At 38.0% G+C, this 24412-nt stretch overlaps 1 pseudogene; it reads right to left on the reverse strand.

Annotated features, from left to right (window-relative positions):
• Positions 1 to 8533: 8533 nt before the first annotated feature.
• Positions 8534 to 10619, reverse strand: LOC104092940 (protein FAR1-RELATED SEQUENCE 6-like; annotated as a pseudogene).
• Between the last annotated feature and the right edge of the window lie 13793 nt (positions 10620 to 24412).

Below are 24412 nucleotides of genomic sequence, written 5' to 3' on the forward strand. Positions count from 1 at the left end.
TTATGCCTTACTATGGACAACCAGTATTTAGTGCACATTCAGCTCCTATCAGTGCACCGCCACTCCAGAGTTACTACAATGGTTATCCAGCCCATTTGGGTCAGCTTCAGTTTCAGCAGCCACGACATCAGGATGGGTGTTATGAGTGTGGGAACATTGGTCACATACGGAGGTATTGCCCTATATTGGTGAGTAACAGATCTCGGCAAGATTCTCGTGCCATCATACCGGCATCGGTTTCTTCACCGCCTGCCCAGCCAGTTAGAGGTAGGGGTCAGGCAGCTAGAGGTGGAGGTCAGGCCATTAGAGGTAGAGGTCAGGCCATTAGAGGTGGAGGTCAGACCGTTAGAGGTGGAGGCCAGCCAGTTAGAGGCCATCCCAAGGACGTAGTTCAGAGTAGTGGGGCCCAACCCCGATTTTATGCTTTTCCAGCTAGGCCTGAGGCCGAGTCATCTGATGCTGTGATCACAGGTATTATTCTAGTTTTTCATAGAGATGCTTCAGTTCTATTTGATCCAGGATCTACTTATTCCTATATGTCCTCATAGTTTGCTTCATATTTGGTTGTGCCTTGTGATTTTCTGAGTGCTTCTATGTGTGTATCTACACCGATGAGAGACTCTGTTGTAGTAGATCATGTCTATCATTTGTGTGTGGTTACTATTGGTAATCTTGAGACTAGTGTGGATCTTCTACTTCTTGATATGGTAGATTTTGATGTCATCTTGGGTATGGATTGGATGTCCCCTTATAATGCTATATTAGATTGTCATGCCAAGATAGTGACCCTAGCTATACCGGGGTTACCTCGGTTAGAGTGGAAAAGAACTCTTGGTCATTCCGCCATCAAGGTTATTTCTTATATGAAAGCTCGGCGTATGGTAGAAAATGGGTGTCTAGCCTATTTGGCTTATATTCGCGATCCCAGTGCGGATGTTCCTTCTATGGACTCAGTACCAGTTGTTCGTGAATTTCCAGAAATATTTCCTGCAGATTTGCCGGGGATGCCACCCGACAGAGATATTGACTTCTATATTGATTTGGCTCCGGGCACTCAGCCCATTTCTATTCCACCATACCATATGGCCCCGCCAGAATTGAAAGAATTGAAAGAGCAGTTACAAGACTTGCTTGATCAGGGATTCATTAGACCTAGTGTCTCGCCCTCGGGTGCACCAGTATTATTTGTAAAAAGAAAAATGGCTCTATGCGGATATGTATAGATTATCGGCAGTTGAACAAGGCCACTATCAAATCTGAGGCTGTTCAGAATTGGCCTAGACCTACTTCAGTTACAGAAACCTGGAGTTTCTTGGGTTTAGCAGGTTATTATCGTCGGTTCGTGGAAGGGTTTTCATCTATAGCAAGACCATTGACCAGATTGACCCAGAAAGGTGTCCCATTCAGATGGTCAGACGAGTGTGCGTTGAGCTTTTAGAAGCTCAAGACTACTTTGACTACGGCACTAGTGTTGGTATTACCCACAAGTTCAGGATCGTATACAGTATATTGTGATTCATCTCACAGTGGGCTTGGTGCAATATTAATGCAAGATGGCAGGGTGATTGCATATGCGTCGTGGCAGTTGAAAGTTCACGAGAAGAATTATGTTGTTCATGACTTAGAACTGGCAGCCATTGTTCATGCACTGAAGATTTGGAGGCATTACCTCTACGGTGTCTCGTGTAAGGTATTTACTGATCATTGTAGCCTTCAGCACCTGTTCAAACAAAAAGATCTTAATTCGAGGCAGAGAAGATGGTTGGAGTTGTTGAAAGACTATGATATCACCATTTTGTATCACCCCGAAAAGGCCAATGTGGTGGCCGATGCTTTGAGTAGAAAGGCTGTGAGTATGGGCAGTCTTTCGTATATTCCGGTTGGTGAGAGGCCATTAGCTACAGATGTTCAGACTTTGGCTAATCAGTTCGTGAGGTTAGATGTTTCACAACCTAGTCGAGTTCTAGCTTACGCAGTCACTCGGTCTTCTTTATATGAGCGCATCAGAGAGAGGCAGTATGATGATCCTTATTTACTTGTCCTTAAGGACACGGTGCGGCACGGTGATGCCAAACAGGTTGCTGTGGGGGAAGATGGAGTTCTGCGAATGCAGAGTCGTATTTGTGTGCCTAATATGGATGGGCTTCGTGAATTAATTCTTGAAGAGGCACACAGTTCCAGGTATTCTATTCATCCAGGTACCGCCAAAGTGTATCAAGATTTATGACAACATTATTGGTGGAGGAGAATGAAAAAGGATATAGTTGCATATGTAGCTTGGTGTCTGAATTGTCAGCTAGTTAAGTATGAGCATCAGAGACCTGGTGGTTTGCTTCAGAAGTTAGAAATTCCTGTATGGAAATGGGAGCTTATCACTATGGATTTTGTTATTGGGTCATTGTGGACAGGTTAACCAAATCAGCACATTTCATTCCAGTGGCAGTTACCTATTCTTCAGAAAGGTTAGCTGAAATTTACATTTGTGAGATTGTCCGCCTTCATGGTATGCTCGTGTCTATTATTTCAGATCGAGGTATGCAGTTTACCTCATATTTCTGGAGGGCTGTACAACGTGAGTTAGGCATGCGGGTGGAGTTGAGTACAATATTTCATCCACAGACAGACGGACAGTCAGAGCGCACTATTAAGATATTGGAAGATATGTTTCGCGCTTGTGTTATAGACTTTGGAGGTTCTTGGGATCATTTCTTGCCATTTGCAGAGTTTGCTTATAATAATAGCTACCGGTCGAGCATTCAGATAGCTCCATATAAGGCATTATACGGAAGGTGATGCCGTTCGCCAATTGGCTGGCTTGAACCGGGAGAGGCTCGGTTCTTGGGTACCGATTTGGTACAAGATGCTTTGGATAAGGTCAAGATTATTCAGGATCGAATCCGCATAACTCAGTCTAGGCAAATAAATGTAAAGTTTGTGATATTGCGTTCATGGTTGGAGAAAAACTATTGCTCCGAGTTTCACCTATGAAAAGTGTAATGAGGTTCGGAAAGAAGGGCAAGTTGAGCCCTAGGTATATCGGACCCTTTGAAATTCTTGAAAGGGTGAGTGAAGTAGCCTACATGCTTGCATTACCACCTAGTTTATCAGCGGTTCATCCGGTGTTCCATGTATCTATGCTCTGAAAATATCATGGTGATCCGTCCCATGCGTTAGATTTCAGCTCAGTCCAATTAGATAAAGATTTGACTTACGAGGAGGAGCCAGTGGCTATTCTATCCCGGCAGGTCCGACAGTTGAGGTCTAAGAGTTATCCTTCAGTTCGGGTGCAATGGAGGGTCAGCCGGTAGAGGCATCTACCTGGGAGTCCGAGTCGGACATGCGGAGTAAATATCCAAACTTATTCACCAGCTCAGGTACTTTTTTCTAACTCCGTTCGAGAACGAACGTTTGTTTTAGAGGTGGAGAATGTGATGACCCAAAATGTCATCTTTAAATTTAATAAGTAATTTTGTGTTCTAACACCTCGAAAAAGAACCATTTATCATTTCTTGACTTGTGTGTGCAGTCCGTATAATTTTCCGGATTTGTTTTTGTGAAAAATAGATTAAAATGTGAAATAGAGCTTTAAAACTCAACTGAGTTGACTTTGGTCAACATTTTGAGCAAACGGACCCGGATCAGTGTTTTGACAATTCTGGTAGGTCTGTATCGTGATTTGGGACTTGGGCGTATACCCATAATCGAATTCCGAGGTCCCTAACCCGAGATATGGAATTTTGATGAAAAATTAAAAGCTTGAAAGCTTAATGATTTTTTAGAAATTTCTGATGTTGGATTTATTGACCCCGGGTCCCTATTTTGGTTCTGGAGCCCCGTATAGGTCCACTATAATATTTATGACTTGTATGCTGAATTTGGTGAGAATCGGAGTTGATTTGACGTGATTCGGACATTCGGTTGTGAAAATATAAGTTTTAAAAGTTTTCTTGAAAACTTCCTTTGATTTTATGTCCGATTCGTAGTTCTAGGTGTTATTTTGGCGATTTGATCACGCGAGCAAGTTCGTATGATATTTTAGGACTTGGGTGCATGTTTGGTTTGGAGACCTGAGGGCTCGGGTGAGTTTCGGATAGGCTACGGGATGATTTTGAGCTTAGAAAATTTGGTTTTTGAGCTTCTGCTGTCATCTGGTGCATTGTGATTCGCGATCGCGAAGCCATTCCTGCGATCGCGAAGAGAAAATTTTAAGCCGTGAGTTTTACTCTTCGCGTTTGCGAAGATAGGCACGCGAACATGAAAGGCTAGCTCCCAGTGCACTGCGAACGCGAACTCAAAGCTGCGATCGCGAAGAAGGAATGAGGCAGAAGCTGAAGCACCGAAATTGTGCTACGTGATCGCATAAACCTGTACACGATCGCGTAAGGCTGAGAAATGGTTCTTTGTGATTGCATGGCCTTATACGCGATCGCGTAGTGTTAAACAAACCTAGGCAAATTTTGTTCTACGCGATCGCGAACGCATTTCCACGATCGCGATGAATAAAAATCTGAAAAACAGAACTTAAGTTCTGGAAATGGGGTTTCGACCCATTTTCAACCATTTCCAATTTTTGAGCTCGGGTAAGACGATTCTTGGGCGCTTTTCACGGGAAAACATTGGAGTAAGTATTCCTTATCCTATATTGATTATATTTCATGATTTCATACTCATTTATATCATGAATCCGTGAATTTATGGAAGAAAAATCAGATTTTTATAAAATCTTCCAAAAATAAAAATTTAAGATTTGAAGGTCCATTTGACATCGGAATTTGATAAATTTTGTATGGTTGAACTCGTAATTGAATGGGTTGTCGAATTTTGCAAGTTTCGCCGGATTCCGAGATTTTGGATTTTTGAAGCACGGTTCTTGGGCGATTTTTGAGCGATTTTTACAGAAAAATATTGGGGTAAGTGTTCCTTATTCTATATTGATTATATTTCATGATTCCATACTCATTTACATCATGAATCCGTGAATTTATGGAAGAAAAATCAAGATTTTTGCAAAATCTTCCAAAAACGAAAATTTAAGATTTGGAGGTCGAGTTGTTATCGGAATTTGGTAAAATTGGTATGGGTGAACTCGTAATTGAATGGGTTATCGGATTTTGCAAGTTTCACCGAATTACAAGATGTGGGCCCCATGGGCAAATTTGAGCTAATTTCGGATTTTATTGAAAACAAATGTAATATTTTCTTATGAAATTGATTACTATAATTTTTGTTGAATGTATCGAATTAATTATGACTAGATACGAGTCGATCAGAGTCAAAAATATCGAGGAAAAAGTATAATACTTGGTTAAATTGGAGCAAGTCGAGGTAAGTGACTTGTCTAATCTTATGTGGGGGAAATTCCCTCTAGGATTGATAATTGTAATGTGTGGAAAGTCGTGTACACGAGGTGATGAGTGTGTACACAGGCTAAATGTGAAAAATTATGTTTTAAATTGTGTAGACCATTGTTGCGCATTAATTAAATGATTTTATTTTATTATATTCTTCATTATTGATTTAATGTTTATATTTTAAATTTGCTTGACCTTTTCTTGCTAATTATTTTATCTGTTTAGTTGAAATTTGGTTTCTTTTATTCTGCGCATTATTTGAAGGTTGATTTTTTTTAATTAAATATTATTAATATGAAGTATTTGGCATTTTTAAACTTGATATTGAAGCAACGTATTAAAGATTTTGAAATATTATTTTTCTGAATTATTTACTCCTAAATATTTTTGTAAGATTTTTGTACTGATTGTGATGGAGCAGTGAGCTCTTTATTGTGGAAAAATTTTATTGTTGAATTATTTTGACATGAGCCGTGAGCTCTTTATTGTGGAAAAATATTATTGTTGAATTATTTTGACATGAGCCGTGAGCTCTTTATTGTGGAAAAATATTATTGATGATTTATTTTGGCATGAGCCGTGAGCTCTTTATTGTAGAAAAATATTGTTGTTGAATTATTTTGACAAGTTAAATTATTTGAGCACTTGAGGTACAAATTGTGATATTGATACGCATGCGGTGGTATAAGGTTTGGGTATTGAAACACATGAGGTGAGATAAGGGTGGCTTGATACGCGTGGATAGTAGGGGGAACTACTAGAAGTCATGCAGTGTGATAAGGATGGCTAAAATGCGGGATGCTATTTCGGAAAAAATATTTTCTTTAAAATAAATTGTGAAGGCTCCCGCGGTGAGATAAGGAAATGAGATATTGTGAATTTATTTATGATTTGGGACTACGAGGCGGTACCTCGGGAGTGCCCTTGTTGATATTGATTTATGGCCGCAGTTGCCTTTGATTATTGTTGTGATTTTCTTAAAGTTGAAAAGAATTCTGTTTTGTTTCAACGAGGTATTTATTTGCCATTATTTGATGTAATTAAATGTGATATACTACTTGATTCATTTTCACTGTCATTTTATCTTATAATATTATTTAAATATTTTACCATGCCATTATTTATTCTCTAGTAGGGCCTGACCTGATTTCGTCACTACTCTACCGAGGTTAGGCTTGGCACTTACTGAGTACCGCTGTGGTTTACTCATACTACACTTCTGTACATCTTTTTGTGCAGATTCAGGTACATCTTATCAGACCACACATCAGTAAACTAGCTGTACGAGGAGACTTCGAGGTATATCTGCCAGCGTCCGCAGACTCCGGAGTCCCCTTCTATCTTACTATGTTGTCTTCCTTATTTGCTTTAGACTCTAATGTATAGAGACATAGAGAATAAATTCTTAGAAGCTTGTGACTTATTTCTACCGGGTTTTGGGAGTTTGAATTGTAGTTTATTTATTTCATATATTTATTATTATTCCACATTGATAGGCTTACCTAGTCTTAGAGACTAGGTGCCATCACGACATCCTACAGAGGGAATTTGGGGTCGTGATACCTCGACAGTGTACACGACACTCTGGATCGGGCCGAACGACCTCGGCATAAATCGTGCTTAATAATAAAAATTACACGATGCCTTGACATTTTATTGCAACTTGTGAAGATAAATGATTAATGGAAAATTATTGAATTTGAAAGAATTATTTATTTTCGCTTGTTAAGAAAACTATTGTTATTCACATAAACCATGTTTATTTAAATATTTCTATTTTAATATTATTGACCCATAGTGAGTGTCAAATGTCGACCTCTTGTCACTACTTCGAGATTAGATTTGATACTTACTGGGTACACGTTGTTTACGTACTCATACTACACTTGCTGTATATTTTTGTGCAGGTACATGTATGTCTAGTGATCTTTTGGGCGTATAGGCACAGCTATCGCTGGGACTTACGGCGAGCTGCATTCCATGCTACGAATCCGCAGCTACAGAGTCTCCATCAAAGTTATTTATATACTCCTGTCTAATTTGTATTCTAGACAGATGTTGCATTTATCATATTTTTTTTAGTTGATGTTCATGTACTTGTGACACCGGGTTTTGGGGGTTCCTACTGGATGTTTGGTATGGTAGTTCACATAGCCATCATTGTTTTACTCTGTAAATCCTATTTTATACTAATTCGTTAATGGAAATTTTGGTTTCAAAGGTAATAAAGATGGGTAATTGAATTAGAAAATTACCGTTGGCTTGCTTGACGGCGACGTTAGGCGCCATCACGATCTAGTGAATTTTGGATCGTGATAATAGTACTACCAATTTTTACCATAACAAAAAACACTAACTGCTGCCACTTCCTTAAAGTTGACAAAATTGCACATTTGATACTTCGACTTTCCTTTTCACCTACACTTGAATACTTTTATGACAGTTATTTCTGCTTATTGGACGGCTTATTCCTACTCTGCCTCAATCTTCTTCCCCTTTGATTGCGTTTTACTATCTTTTGTATGTCTGCCACAAAGGCTGATGTCTAGGATTAAAAAAAAAAACGTCTTTATCAAGATCACACTTGAGACAGTTACACCAAAGAACAGTGTTAGAGAGCCATACCCTGCCACCGACCATAATAAATTCGATTTTCTTCCCTGCAAAATACCCAATTTTGTGTTAAAGCTTTTCATATAGAAAAACTAAAGTGGCAAGGATATAAAAACTGAAGAGTTTTTTTTTAATCTAAAATAAGGGCAGAACAGTGAGTACAAGAAAGAATATCGATCTTTTGTCTGTAATAAAGTATGCAAAGGTAATTTATCATCACGCGATTAAACAAAGTAAACATATCTAGTTCACTACAATGTCGAAATGATGAGCAAGGATGATGAGCATAACAAGTGTTAGAGTTAGTTCATGTATAGTATTCCACATCGATCGAGAAGGTTTTAGGTATATGTAAACATTGTATATAAATAGCGCTATTGTAAAACACTTCATAAAACATATCAATAGTATATTTTTCCCTTGCTATTTCTCACATGGTATCAGAGCGGCAATGAGAAATATCCTGGACAGAAAAAAAATCAGTCGTCGTAGGCCCCCTCACGCGCCCAACAGAAGCTAGGGTTCCGGCGAGCGCCTGTGTTCACGTGCCACAAAATTTTTTTTTTTTTTCATTCCATAACATTTATGTTTTCTTCAATGCGGTGAACTCTGTTCAGAGACTCTTTAAATGCATTTAGAGCTATTTTCTAATGATCTAGGGAAATCACCCCTTCCTCCACCACTTGTAATGCACTTCTATACAATTGGCTAAACCATGAACGTGTTCAGTGGACTCAGTAGAACTGGATTCAAGATCTGATGCACATAATCGCTTGTAATCATTTTTCCAACCGTGATAAAATGGACTTTGAAGGGATCTCTTCCACACCATTGTAGTTCAGTACACACAAAATGCATGCCTGCACAGATATCCATAGAAGTTGAAGCAGCTGCAAATACAACGAACTTCGGTTGCTGCTCTGTTGTACAGAACTTCATAATCCCGTATCTCTCTCCTATTTCCCTCTCCCAAAACATGCTCCTTCACCAAAAATGTTGTCATCTGCCCGTCAACATGTAACTGTGTTGTGCCGAAACAAGAATACATCTCCTCCACCTCTAACTGAAATCTATTGAAGATCTCTCTAGTGTACACTTTTGAAAGCTGCAACTCAAAGGAACATCTTGTTTTGAGTTCAGGGTTCGAGTTTCTCGACTCTGTATCTGCAACCGCTTCTTCCTTGTTTTTTTTCTGCAAAGCTAATTCATATTTCTCAAGAAACTCTTTTAGAGGAGTTTGCTTGTGCAAATATTTATTGAAAAAAGCAGTCAATGTCTCGTTACACCTTGCAGTGGTCATTCCAGCAAAAAAAGTGTCTTTCAAATAAACTGGAGCCCATTTAGCTTGGCCGTCATAGAGTGAAAGAAGCCATTAATGATCACCAACTCCAAATCTTTGGATAATAAATCTCCATGCTGCTTCGAAATCAAATGGCTTCAGAGCCTCATATATTATTTTAATTAATGCCTTTCTAATAGCATCATAGTTACGCAACCCTCCCAACTTTTCTGGAACTTCCCTCATGATGTGTGATAGAGTAAAACGATGAAAAGACCTCGGAAACACCTCACTTATAGCACTCTCCAAAATCTTGCATCTTTCTATAATAATTTTTTGAGGGAAACATCCAAGTGAGCAGGTGAGCGAAGCTTTGAACACACACCCAAATATAAGAGGCTTTTGCCTCGCCCGCAAGCTGGCCACAACCCAGCAACAATGATTGACCATGGTTATTTGTGTCCACAAATGCCACAAGAGGAATTTCATATTTGTTGGACAAATATGAATTATCAAAATAGATCACATCAATGAAGTAAGCATATGCCCTTGACCTGGCATCAATTCAGAACACAGTCGTCAACTGCTCTTCATCATTCAGATCCATCAAGTAAAAGAAGTTTGGGTTTGTCAATTGCATTTGACAGAAATAATTATACATGGCTTGCGTGTCTCCCTTTCTTAAGTTCAGCTTATCGTGACAATCAGATGAAGTTTTGCACCTATTTGCACTAAAATCGGCATTCCAATTCGCATCTACATCAATTGCAAGTGCCCGATATAACTTGATTGTTCGGACTTCAGCATCATAGTTCGAATCCAACTTTTCTTATTTCCAGCACCTGTCTTCTTAATAGACTTGTATGCTTTTGCACCTAACAAATGATTATGTTCAAGGGTAACTTCAAGTACTCTCCATCCTTTGGAGTCCACCATTCTCATCCTCATCATTGCAGGACAACCAGTTCTAGTTTCCTTACACAACCGGTTTACATCTTTAATTCTCTTAAAGCCCCGGCTACTGCAGCATAGCACTGCACCATACTTCTCCCCACTATTTCTTTTGAACCAAGAATTCTTTACTCTAACACGAAAAACAATCTCCCTGGCATAACAATTATAATAATTGTAAGCATCATCATACGATTCAAACTCCATTCCTAACTGTGGGGCAACAAATTCCTTCTGCCCATCAATAAACCATTTTGATCATCTAACCTATCTGACTCTATTTGCCCACCATATTGAGCAAATAATTCATCCGACTCAATTTGCTCACTGTTCTGGTCATCTAACCTATCTGACTCTATTTCTTGCAATCTCCCCCTGCCTTGCCCAGTAACATCTTGATCACCATCAAGAGAAGCTTCTTCCATCTGAAATTGAGATGTATCAAATAGATAAAATATATTAGCAAATTAAACTTCTACTCATTGGAACAAAATCACGTAAAGGTCAATCAGATTATCTGCTTGTAATAATAAATAACTTGGGTATATCACAAGCAATCTCAACCTTTTTGTCAAGTAACACTACATGGAATTTGATTATGTACCTTAGGCTTAAATTTTAAGATGACAAAGGGCGTCATCTCAGTCGTTATCTCTTAATAAAAGCAACTGACAGCTAACCATAATCACTTAACGTAGTCTTAAATTTTGTATTACTTTGTTAAACCCAACAAATGCAGGTCAACATCCACTCACAATTGTCACGATCCAATTTCATCTATAGGTCGTGATGGCGCCCAACACTACACCTAGGCAAGCCCCGTTAATAAATTAATCATTCATTGACAAAATTTAAAACCAAAAAAAATAATAAAGCCCAAATTCTACCAATGTGTGTGCCAAGACCTGGTGTCACAAGTGTATGAGCATCTAGTAGATTATACAAAATCTCAAATACTGTCTGAAATAAAATAGACAGAATAAAAAGATACAAGGAGAGACACTAGTAGCTGCAGTACAGCTTAGAAAGGCAGCTCACCACTATGTCCCTGGATAGCGTGGGTGTAAGACGATAGGTCCCCCACTAGTACTTACCTCAAGTCTTGCACAAAAAGTGCAGCAAGTGTAGTATGAGTACGTAAACGTGTACCCAGTAAGTATCGAACCTAATCTCGAAGTGGTAGAGACGAGATGGCCGACTTTGACACTCAGTATTGGTCAATAATAATAATTAAAATACAATTAGGATATTTAAATCAACATGATTTACAAAATTTAAAATAATTTATTAAATCAGCGAAAATAATCAAATTCATTCAAATGCAACAATTCTCAATATATATATTAAATTCCTTCAATTTAAATAATTTTTAATTTATCAATTAAATATCATTTATAGGAATAAAAATTAATTCTTTAACAAGCAAGAATAATAATTCATTAAATTTCAAGGATTTTTTAATTAGCTTCGCAAGCTGAAATAAATTATTAAAGTATCGTGTAATTATTATTATTAAGCACGATTTCTGCCGAGGACGTACGGCCCGATCCAGAGTGTCGTGTACACTGCCGAGAGACATGCATCGCGATCCATAGATGCATCTATCTTGCCGAGGCGTTCGGCCCGCTCCACAAGAAAGAATGACATTTTCTTATGTACCTCCAGAAGGAGAGTATATTTATTATAAGATAAATTCGGGAGGAAGAACAATTTCTCTTAACAATTAATTAATTTAAACAGAAAATCAAGTATATGAGATTTTCATCCTTTAATATTTTTATCTAACAATTCACAATATATGTATATATCAAATAATGTTAATTAAACAAAGAATACAATTTACACAAGTAATTCATGTTTTGAGTTCTAAACAACTCGGACTTTAGCATTAATAGTAGCAACGCACGTACTCTCGTCACCTCGTGCGTATGTAGCCCCCACAATTAGTAACAATTATTTAATTTTAATCACCTATGAGGTAATTTCCCCCTCACAAGATTAGACAAGAGACTTACCTCGTCTTGCTCCAATTTAATCCACTATAAGGCCTTTTTCACGATTAACCAACTCTGTCTGGCTCGAATCTAGCCAAAAATAATCGATACAATCACTAAAAATTATAGGAATCAATTCTATAAGAAAATACTACATTTGGAATAAAAATTCTAAAATTAATTAAAAATTCGTCTGTGGGACCCACGTCTCGGAATCCGGCGAAAGTTATGAAATATGAACATCCATTCAACCACGAGTCTACCCATATCAAAATCACTAAATTCTGATAACAATTCGGCCCTCAAATCCTTAAATCTATCCAAGAGGTTTTTCAAACTTTTCCAACTCAATTCACCAATTAAATGATAAAAATAGTGATGTATTCGGGTAATTTAACCAATATTGAGTTAGAAACACTTATCCCGTTATTTTCTCTGAAAATCTCCCAAATATCCCCTAAATCCGAGCTCCAAATCGTTAAAAATACAGAACTTAAACTCTCTACCCAGTGATTTCTTCTACGTAATTGCGAACTTACTCACGCGATCGCGTAGCACAAAATTTCTGCCCAAACATTAACCATACACAATCGCATCAAGTCCCACGCGAGGACTCTACGCGATCGCATCCCTCTTCACGCGATCGCGTAACACAAAGGTGTGGCCCAGCTTCCTATCAAATTTCCCTTATACGATCGCAACACAATGACACGTGATCGCGATACACACACTGGCCAATCCTACGCGATCGCGGATGGATCCACGCGATCGCAGTGAACAAATTTCCAGCTGCCTAAATTAACCCTACACGATCGCAACCACATTCACGCGATCGCGTAGAACAAATTCACCTCTGCCTAAATTACTCTACGCGATCGCAGACCAACTTACGCGATCGCGTATAAGGATACCAGAAGAAAATACCAGCAGCTATCAGCAGTGTTTCAAAGGCCAAAAGTGATCCGTTAGTTGTCCGAAATTCACCCTAGCCCCTCGGGACCTCAACTAATTATACCAACAAGTCCCAAAACATCATATGAACTTAGTCGAACCCTCAAATCACACCAAACAACGCTAAAACCACGAATCATCCCTCAATTCAAGCTTAATGAAACTTAAGATTTTCAACTTCTACATTATGTACCGAAACCTATCAATTCAAGTTCGATTGACCTCAAATTTTGCACACAAGTCATAAATGATATAACGGAGCTATGAAAATTTTCAGAACTAGATTACGACTCCGATATCAAAAAGTCAACTCCCTAGTCAAACTTCCAAACTTAAATTCCTATTTTATCCATTTCAAGCCTAATTTAACTACGGACTTCCAAATAAAATTTCGAACACGCTCCTAAATCCAAAATCACCATACAGAGCTGTTGGAATCGTCAAAATTCTATTCCGGGGTCATTTTCTCAAAATATTGACCGAAGTCAAATTTAGCACTTTAAGGCCAACTTAAGGAACCAAGTGTTCCGGTTTCAACCCAAACACTTCCAAATCCCAAACCAACCATCCCCGCAAGTCATAAATTATTAAAAGCATATACGAGAAGTTTTATTTTAGGGAACGAAATTCTAAAAGTTAAAATGACCGGTTGGGTCATTACAACAATCATGTTCGTTTAGCTTGAAACAACTGCTTCGGGCCACACACTACAAACAACCTATAGATTATCTGCAACATTTTAAAGACTGTATAAACACTAAGAAGAACCTTCAGTGAGCTCTATAATTACATACTGTTACAAATATTAGCTAACAAATTTTCTAATAAATGACTAACTTGAAGAGCTCATGGATAGGATAAAAAACAAAATTTCAGAATAATGTGGTGCACTCTAATTATTAGCTGTTACAAAGATTAATTACCAAGTTCCCAGTTTATTAGCTTAAGCACAAAAGACTCATATTCTGAATTTACGGGGTCTTTTAATTAAATGCTTGTGTTTGAAATTTTTTAGAGATTGAAACTAGTGTCTGTGATTATTAGAAGAGTAGATAAATTTAATTTGTTACTTTTATTTGAAGAACTAAAAACTCGAAACAAGATGATAGTATTTTTTTCTTTTCTTTTTTGACGAAATTGAATCGTAATTAATGTAGCACCACAATCTTGGAGCCATCATCACATATAAAAATTAATGTTTATTTTAAAGAACTGGGAGGGGGGACTTACAACTCAATTCGTCGGAGAGGATGGAGAGGAGCGGCCTCGAAGCTGAGTGAAACTGCCGACAAGTGAGACTTGCTTAAACCAACTCCACCTAATTTGGGAAGGATTTAAAAACGAAAAAAATACTCTGGCGTCATTTTAGTTACGGGCCAGAAAGATGATTTGGGCTCCCCAAACGGGCCAGAAAGATGATTTTGATACGCAAATCTGACAAAAGGAAATGTTTGGAGTTTGGAGATTTCCATGAGTTCACTGATCCTTTATCTAAATTAATAGCCTTTTTGGTCAAGCTTCAAAAATCAGCTTATTTTGAGAAGTGTTTTTTTCTCAAAAGTACTTTTGGTGAGAAGCAGTTTGTGTTTGGCTAATTAAGTTAAAAAATACTTTTGAGCAACAACTAGTATTTTTTCTGCTTCTCCAAAGCTGCTTCTGCTTCTCCTCAAGAACACTTTTTTTTCTTCCAAAAGCTTGGCCAAATACTTCAACTTTGAAAAAAAAAAAAGCAATTATTTTTGAAAAAAAAAAAGCACTTTTTTTTGAAAAAAAAAAAGCACTTTTTTTTTTGGAGAAGCTTAGCCAAACAGGCAAGTCTCATGATGAGTCGGTATACAATTAATCAAAATCGTTCCCATATTGAAAATATTTTAGTTTAATTTTAACTTGAACATCTATAGAGAAGTATCTACATACACACTTGTGGGTACTTAAGCATCCATTACCTTTGATCATATTTAGTATTTTACATAGGCAATTTATACAAATATTTAGATAAATATTGAGTGAGCACCCACAACTAAACTCTATTTTCCTCTTCTTTTGAAATTTTAATCGGCGAGCACCAATGACTTTAAAATTCTGGATTCACCACGGAGAGAAGGGTGATAAAAGGCGGTAGCAACAAGCACTTTTTCAAAATCCGATTAATGTATAATCGATGTATATATTTTAGCATATTAAAATAATAGCTTAGCATCCACTTTGCGGCGAGGCAATATATAACCAGTGTATACTTTTTCAAAAAATGTAGGTAGAGAAGCAAAACAGATATATGAATGAATTGAATAAAATATATATGAATAAAGGAGGATATTAAAAGATGAAGATATAAACTCAACACTTTAGAAGGAATCATTCTAAATATCTCAAAATCCCATTAATGTTTCCCAAGTCAAATATGTTGTGATATATGGACATCTTCGATTAGCTTTAGCTCGACAAAAGCGGAATTTTCTTGCAAATAATGGATTTTTTCTTTGTTATGCAGACTGCATCGGATCCGAATTCAATGCGAAGGGCATAATGAAATGCCCAAATTGTCAGGAGATAGAAGACGGAAATTGAGTACTTTTATGAGGTCCGGAAGGTAAAGGACGATGATTTGTTGTTCATGTCCTTCAGCTTCACGACGTACAAAAATTTGCTAATTTCCGTCTCAATCATCCTGCAAATTGGGCATACATTTTGCCCTCAGCATTGAATCTGATCCGATGCAATTTGAATAACAAAAAAAGAATCCACTTACTCTGAGCTTTTTACGTGGTTCGAACAAATATATCTTCATCGGGTCCTACTAAATCAAGTCTATACATAAAAGTATAAAAGTAGATATGTATATCTAATATAACTAGGATATATATACCTAAGAGAATTTCTCACAAATTTAGGGAGAAATTTTACACAAGTGTTTCTTAATATTCACTTCTCTAATAATTTTTCATACTCTCAATATTTTTCTTACAATACACAAAAAGAATTAATAAAAGATTGATGTAAAAATGAGAAGGAACTGATCTCTATTTATCATTTTCAACGTGGTCCACTTGAATCAAAACCATTTTCAACGTGGTCCACTTGAATTAAATTAGCTACCAAATTAAAATTGGACAGTTTTCATGAGTTGATGCTAAATGTATTAATTTAATTACAACCTAACCCCTTGTGCCGCTGTTTTCGAAGGTCTATTTTACCCCTATGTATATGTCTTTATTACTCCACTTATTTTCTTTGCTTTCAAAATATAACACTAATGCTAAAGCCCTTTTTTGGAATGCGTTGGATCTTCCTAAAGATGTTTACTGGCCACTAGTTTCAAAAATCATTTTGCCCATTGACTAGTTCTTTTTTACTTTAGTTGTGCAGTACAATTTTGTTAATATGACGAACTTTGAGTGCTTTGCTAATACCCAAAGTGACGCAACTGATGATGTCATAGGAGCAAAAATGCATTAAGTTACTTTTTCTATTATTCAATATGAAAGCATTAAATTGTAATCTGATTTTAATTACTGGTTTACTATTTCTATAAAATGAGAAATTAAGCTATCATTAATATTAGATATCAAATTGTCATTACTATCACATTTATTCTTTTTTTAGTGTGTGTTTGTTACACGAGAAACAAATTGACTTTTGTAGTTTGATTTAGCAAAAGTTGAGATCCTACTTTTAGGAATACTAGGACAAGAAAAAGAGAAAATCAATGAATACTTATTTGAAATTATGCTAAATGTTATACATTGCACATAAATGGTTGAACAGTCTCATGACCCTAAAACCGAATATATCTTAAATAATTCCAACCGCACTTCTTGTGCCACAATTTTCGAAGGTCTTTGAAATAATTCCATTTTATATATTCTGATCTACAGCTAGCTTGCCCAAGATCTGATTTGCACCTATCGTTGACAAAAGTCACGGATTTGTTCATTAGGTTGGTGTAAAATATGTTTTTCATTTCTAGTTAAAAAAAAGAAGCTGTGAATTTTGAAAATTTTCGATTCAACGCACTAACTGAATTTTAACGTAAAAGGCTTGTAAATATAAAAGAGGGAAGTCTAAATTTCCCTTGCCTTTTCTTCTGTTAAAAAAACTGTTGACTAGAAATTTTTTTATTGGACGAAAGGAGTTAGAAAAATAAATAAGTTGTAAATGAATAAAAAAGAAATAACTAAAAGGAAACTAGTATACAACGAAGAGAAAATAAGGGAACTAGTATCTTTTTAGTTTTTTCTGCTAAAATGACCTGTTATGCATTAATTGTGCAAGATGAAAGTCAAAAACTAGTTGGAGAAGGAGCTTACAATTAGAATGAACATATGGAGCCAACAACTCTTTTCACTGTAAGAAATGGATTACAGAAGCAGAGAAAGCCATCTGTGTATTGTGATTTTTGCAATATGAAAGGACACACGAAGGATAACTGCAACAAACTGATGCAATGAGTTTTGTCATATGAAGGGGCATCTTAAAGAGAACTGCTACAAGATCATAGGATATCCAGGGAAAAAAGAAGGCTAATGCAGTAGGAGGAAACTTGAGCAATGGTGAAAACACCATGCTTCAATACGCTGGAACAGACCACAGGCACCACACTTTACGCAAAAGCAGTACCAACAGATCTTAAACATGCTGAGCAAATCTCCAATGACTGAACATAATGCAAACATGGTAGGTATGGTCTCTTCAATCAATGAGGCTGACTTAAAATGGATAGTAGATACGGGGCAACAAATCACATGATTAGAGATAAAAATGCTTTATGTAATGGCACAATGGTAGAAAATTCTGGAACTGTGCAATTGCCAAATGGAGAGGCTGCAGCCATAATTCAGATATGAAATTATCAATTAACCGGAGGTGATCTACTTGAGAATGTATTATGTGTGCCAGAATTTAAGTTCAATCTCTTGTCTGTTTCAAAGTTGATAAAGAGCTTGAACTGTTATGCTACCTTTTTCCCTAACTTCTTCATATCTCAGGATCTCTTCACTAAGAATGTCACGACCCAATTTCATATATAGGTCGTGATGGCGCCCAACACTACAGCTAGGCAAGCCAACTTAATAAATTAAGCATACACTGACAAAATTTAAAACCAAAAATAATAATAAAATACCAATCAATGTGTGTGCCAAGACCTGGTGTCACAAGTATATGAACATCTAGTAGATTATACAAAGCCTCAAATACTGTCTGAAATAAAAATAGACAGAATAAAAAAAAATACAAGGAGAGACACTAGTAGCTGCAGAACGGCTCAGAAAGGCAGCTCACCACTACGCCCCTGGATAACGTGAGTATAAGACGATAGGTCCCCCACTAGTACTTGCCTCAGGTCCTGCACAAAAAGTACAGCAAGTATAGTATGAGTACGTAAATAACGTGTATCCAGTAAGTATCAAGCCTAATCTCGAAGTGGTAGAGACGAGATGACCGACTTTGACACTCACTATGAGTCAATAATAAAAACTGAAATACAACTAGAATATCTAAATCAGCATGATTCACAGAATTTATAATAATTTATTTAAATCAGCGGAAATAATCATATTCCTTCAAATGCAACAATTCTCAATATATTAATTAAATTCCTTAAATTTAAATAATTTCTAATTTATCAATTAATCTCATTTACAGGAATAACAATTAATTCCTTAACAAGTAGAAATAATAATTCATTAAATTTCAAGGATTCTCCAATTTATCAATTAGCTTCGCAAGCTGAAATAACTATTAAAGTATCGTGTAAATATTATTATTAAGCACGATTTCTGCCGAGGACGTACGGCCCGATCCAAAGTGTCGTGTACACTGCCGAGGGATGTGCGGCACGATCCATAGATGCATCTATTCTGACGTGAGGACATTTTCTTATGTACCTCCGGAAGGAGAGTATATTTATTATAAGATAAATTCGGGAGGAAGAATAATTTTTTTTAATAATTAATTAATTTAAACAGAAAATCAAGCATATGAGATTTCCATCCTTTAATATCTTTATCTAACAATTCACAATATATTCATATATATCAATTAAAATTTAATTAACACAAAGAATACAATGTACACAAGTAATTCATGCTTTGAGTCCTAAACTACCCGGACTTTAGCATTAATAGTAGCTACGCACGGACTCTCGTCACCTCGTGCGTACGTAGCTCCCGCAATTAGCAATAATTATTCAATTTAATCCCTATGGGGTAATTTTTCCCTCACAAGATTAGACAAGAGACTTACCTCGTCTCAAAGTTCACTTTCCGATTACCACGTCGCGCTGAATTCTCGATTCGACGCCGAAAGATCCGAAACTATCCAAATATTATACATAATAATTAATATATGCTAAATGATTCAAAATTTATCTATTAAATAAATTACCTTATCCAAAATGGTAAAATTCCTAAAATTCACCCACGGCCCACGTGCTCGGATTCTAAAATTTTTTGGATGAAAACATTACCCATAATCTCAAGAACTTAAATATATAATTTTTACCCAATTCCATAACTATTTTCGTGGTTAAAATTCACTTTTATAAAAATCTAGGTTTTTCATCTAAATCTTTGATTTCTAAGATTTACTAATTATAATCTACTTATAATCTATGTATTTAACTCAAGGGGTATGGAATTAACTTACCTTTCAATTGCTAGTTGAAACCCCCTTCTCAAAAGCTCTGAAATCGCCCAGAAATGGAGAGAAATTGGGCAAAAATGGTGGATTCCCGTTCTTTTAAGCTTTCTACCAAACAGGCCTTTCGCACCTGCGGAGGTTGGAACGCACCTGCAGCTCCGCACCTGCGGAAAATCCTCGCAGGTACGAGTTCCACTCGACTGGCCAATTATCGCATTTGCGCGTTCGCAGGTGCGCCCAATATTCCGCACCTGCAGTGGCAGGCCTCCCATTCCTTTTCCGTTTCTGCGAAGAAATCTCGCATCTACGAGTGCCGCGCCTGCGAGCTTCTATCACATCTGCGAATGTCGCACCTGCGACTGGCCAAGCGCAGGTGCGATTCTGACAGTAGTTGGGAGCTTCAGTTTTGGCTCCCAACTTCCAACTTGGTCCGAGCCTCCTCCGATTGACACTCGGGGTCCTCGGGACCCCGCCCGAACATACCAACAAGTTTGAAATCATAAAACGGACTCGCTCGAACACTCAGAACGCGTAATTTCAAGTTGTTCAAATTACTTCTGATGCGCTGAAATATACTTAAACTACTCGGAATGACACGAAAATTTGCGTGCAAGTCTTAAATCACTATACGGAACTATTCCCAAACTCGGAATTCCAAACGGATTTCAATTACTCAAAATCCTACTCCAAACCAAATTTAAAGAATTTTAAACTTTCCAATAGTTGATTTTTACTATTAAGCGTCAAAACACTCCCGGGTTATCCAAAATCCGATTCGGACATACGCCCAAGTCTAAAATCATCATACGAACCTATTGGAACTGTCAAATCCCAATTCCAGGGTCGTTTTCTTAAAATGTTGACCGAAGTCAAACTTATCCATTTAAAGCTAACTTAAGGAACCAAGTGTTCCGATTTCAACCCACACACTTCCAAATCCCGAACCAACCATCCCCGCGAGTCATAAATTAATAAAAGCATGTTCAGGGAGTTTTATTTTAGGAAACAGGTTTCTAAAAGTTAAAATGACTGGTTGGGTCATTTCATTCTCCACCTCTTAAACAAACGTTCGTCCTCGAACAGGTTTAGAATAATACTTGGAGTGTTAAATAAGTGTGGATATTTGCTCCTCATGTCCTCCTCTGTCTCCCAAGTCACTTCCTCGACTGGTTGGCCCTTCCACTGGACCTTTACTGCAGAAATCCTCTTGGACCTCAACCGGCGAGCTTGTTTATCAACAATGCCAAATGGCTCTTCTTCATAACCCAAACTTTTATCTAGCTGAACTGTGCTAAAGTCCAACACATGTGATAGGTCAGCATGATACTTCCGGAGCATAGATACATGGAAAACTGGATGAACTCCCAATAGACTGGGAGGTAATTCAAGCTCATAAGCAACCTCCCCTACTCGTCTCAACACCTCAAATGGGCCTATAAACCTTGGGCTCAACTTGCCCTTCTTCCCGAATCTCATAATTCCCATCATCGGCGAAACCTTCAAGAGAACTTTTTCACCTACCATAAATGATAAATCACGCGCTTTCTGATCCGCGCAACTCTTATGTCTGGACTGTGCTGTACGGAGTCGCTCCTGAATCAACTTTACCTTTTTCAAGGCATCCTTTACCAAATCAGTACCATATAACTTAGCCTCACCGGGCTCAAACCATCCGATAGGTGAACGGCATCGACGGCCATATAATGCCTCAAATGGAGCCATCTCGATGCTGGATTGGTAACTGTTATGATAAGCAAACTCGACTTAAGGTAGGAAACGATCCCACTGACCTCCAAAGTCAATCACACATGCCCTGAGCATATCCTCCAAAATCTGAACTGTCCGCTCTGACTGCCCGTCGGTCTGCCGATGAAAGGTTGTGTTGAGCTCTACACAGGTCCCTAAATCACTCTGTTCTGCTCTCCAAAAATGTGAAGTAAACTGAGGGCCTCTATCTAATATGATAGAAATTGGCACATATTGCAACCGAACTATCTCCTGAATATAAATCTGGGCCAACCTCTCTGAAGTATACGTAGTCACAACAGGAATAAAATGTGCCGACTTGGTCAATCTGTCAACAATCACCCAAACTGCATCAAACTTCCTCAAGGTCCGCGGCAACCCAACTACAAAGTCCATAGTAATTCATTCCCATTTCCACTCTGGTATGGTCATCTGCTGAAGTAGGCCACCTGGCCTCTGGTGCTCATATTTAACTTGCTGGCAATTTAGACATCTAGTTATATACTCAACTATGTCCTTTTTCATTCGTCGCCACCAATAATGCTACCTCAAGTCACGATACATCTTCGCTGCACCTAGATGAATAGAGTACCGAGAACTGTGTGCCTCATCCAGGATCTTTTTCCTCAGTTCATCCACATTAGGAACACACAGACGATCCTGGAGTCGCAGAACACCATCCGCACCAATAGTAACTTCCTTGGCACCACCTCGTATAGAACCATTAAGTGTGGGTCATCATACTGGCGAGCCTTGATCTGCTCAAATAGTGAAGACTGAGCAACGACACATGCAAGAACTCGGCTGGGCTCTGAAATATCTAGCCGTACAAGTCTGTTGGCCAAGGACTGGATATCCAAAGCTAATGGCCTCTCTTCTGCTGAAATGAAAGCCAAACTACCCATACTCTCCGCCTTTCTACTCAAGGCATCTGCAACTATATTTGCTTTACCTGGATGATATAGGATAGTAATATCATAATCTTTTAGTAATTCCAGCCATCTGCGCTGCCTCAAATTTAGGTCCCTCTGCTTGAATAAATGCTGCAAACTGCGATGATCAGTATAAACTTCACAGGACACCCCATAAAGATAATGCCTCCAAATCTTAAGAGCGTGAACAATCGCAGCTAACTCCAAATCATGTACTGGATAATTCTGCTCGTAGGGCTTCAACTGACGTGAAGCATATGCAATAACTCTCCCTTCCTGCATTAATACACAACCCAAACCAACGCGTGAAGCATCGCAATACACTATATACATTCCCAAACCGGAAGGTAACACTAACACTGGTGCAGTAGTCAATGCTGTCTTGAGCTTCTGAAAGATTGCCTCACAATCATCGGACCATCGGAACTGAACACCCTTCTGGGTTAATTTGGTCAAAGGTGCTGCAATAGATGAAAAACCTTCCACAAATCGACGATAATAACCTGCTAAACCCAGAAAACTCCCGATCTCAATCGCCGAAGTGGGTCAATGCCAATTCTGAACAACCTCAATCTTTTTGGGATCAATTTTAATACCTTCGCCCGATATAATATGTCCTAAAAATGCTACAGACTCTAGCCAGAACTCACATTTAGAGAACTTAGCATATAGCTTTTGTTCCCACAATGTCTGAACCACTACTCTCATATGCTGCTCATGTTCCTCCTTACTGCGCGAGTAGATCAAAATGTCATCAATGAAGACAATGACAAACAAATCAATATATGGCATGAATACCCCGTTCATCAGATCCATAAATGCTGTCGGGGCATTAGTTAAACCGAAAGACATTACCAGAAACTCATAATGACCATATCTAGTACGGAAAGCAGTTTTCGGAACATCCGAATCTCGAATCTTTAACTGATGATACCCCGACCTCAAGTCGATCTTAGAGAACACCCTAGCACCCTGCAACTGGTCAAATAGGTCATCAATACACGGCAACGAGTACTTGTTCTTAATAGTAACTTTCTTGAATTGGCAATAGTCAATACACATTTGCATTGTGCCATCTTTCTTCTTCACAAATAATACTGGTGCACCCTAAGGCGATACACTCGGTTTGACGAACCCTTTGGCTAGTAACTCTTCAAGCTATTCTTTCAACTCTTTCAATTCTTTCGGAGCCATGCGATACAGTGGAATAGATATAGGCTGAGTATCTGGAGCCAAGTCAATACAGAAATCAATATCCCGATCAGGTGGCATACTTGGAAGATCTGAAGGAAATACATCGGAGAACTCCCGAACCACTGGCACTGAATCAATAGTCGGAGTCTCTACAGTAGTATCCTGAACATAGCTAGATAAGCCAAAAAACCCTTCTCAACCATGTGTTGAGCCTTTATAAAAGAAATAACCTGATTAAATAAACTAACCGACGAACCATTTCACTCCAGCCTAGGCAAAGATGGAATAGCCAAGGTAACTATTTTGGCATGACAATCTAGAATAGCATGATATGGAGATAACCAGTCCATATCCAGAATAATTTCAAAATCGGTCATCTCGAGCAATAAGAGATCTACTCTAGTTTCATAACCACGGAATGTAATAATACAAGACCGGTAGATCCGGTTCACAATAACAGAATCGCCTACAGGAGTGGACACATAAATAAGAGTACTCAAGGACTCACGAGAAACACCCAGGAATGGAGCAAATAGAGATGACATATATGGATACGTGGATCCTGGATCAAATAATATTGAGGCATCTTTGCCGCAAACAGAAATAATACATGTAATCACAGCATTTGAGGCCTCTATATCTGGTCTAGCCGGAAAAACATAGAACCGAGCTGGAGCGCCAACTGGATGGCCTTCGCCTGGCTGACCTCCACCTCTAGGACAACCCCTACCCACCTGTCCTCCACCTCTTAGTGGTCTTACT

This window comes from Nicotiana tomentosiformis, chromosome 3, assembly GCF_000390325.3.
Source record: "Nicotiana tomentosiformis chromosome 3, ASM39032v3, whole genome shotgun sequence".
NCBI lineage: Eukaryota > Viridiplantae > Streptophyta > Magnoliopsida > Solanales > Solanaceae > Nicotiana > Nicotiana tomentosiformis.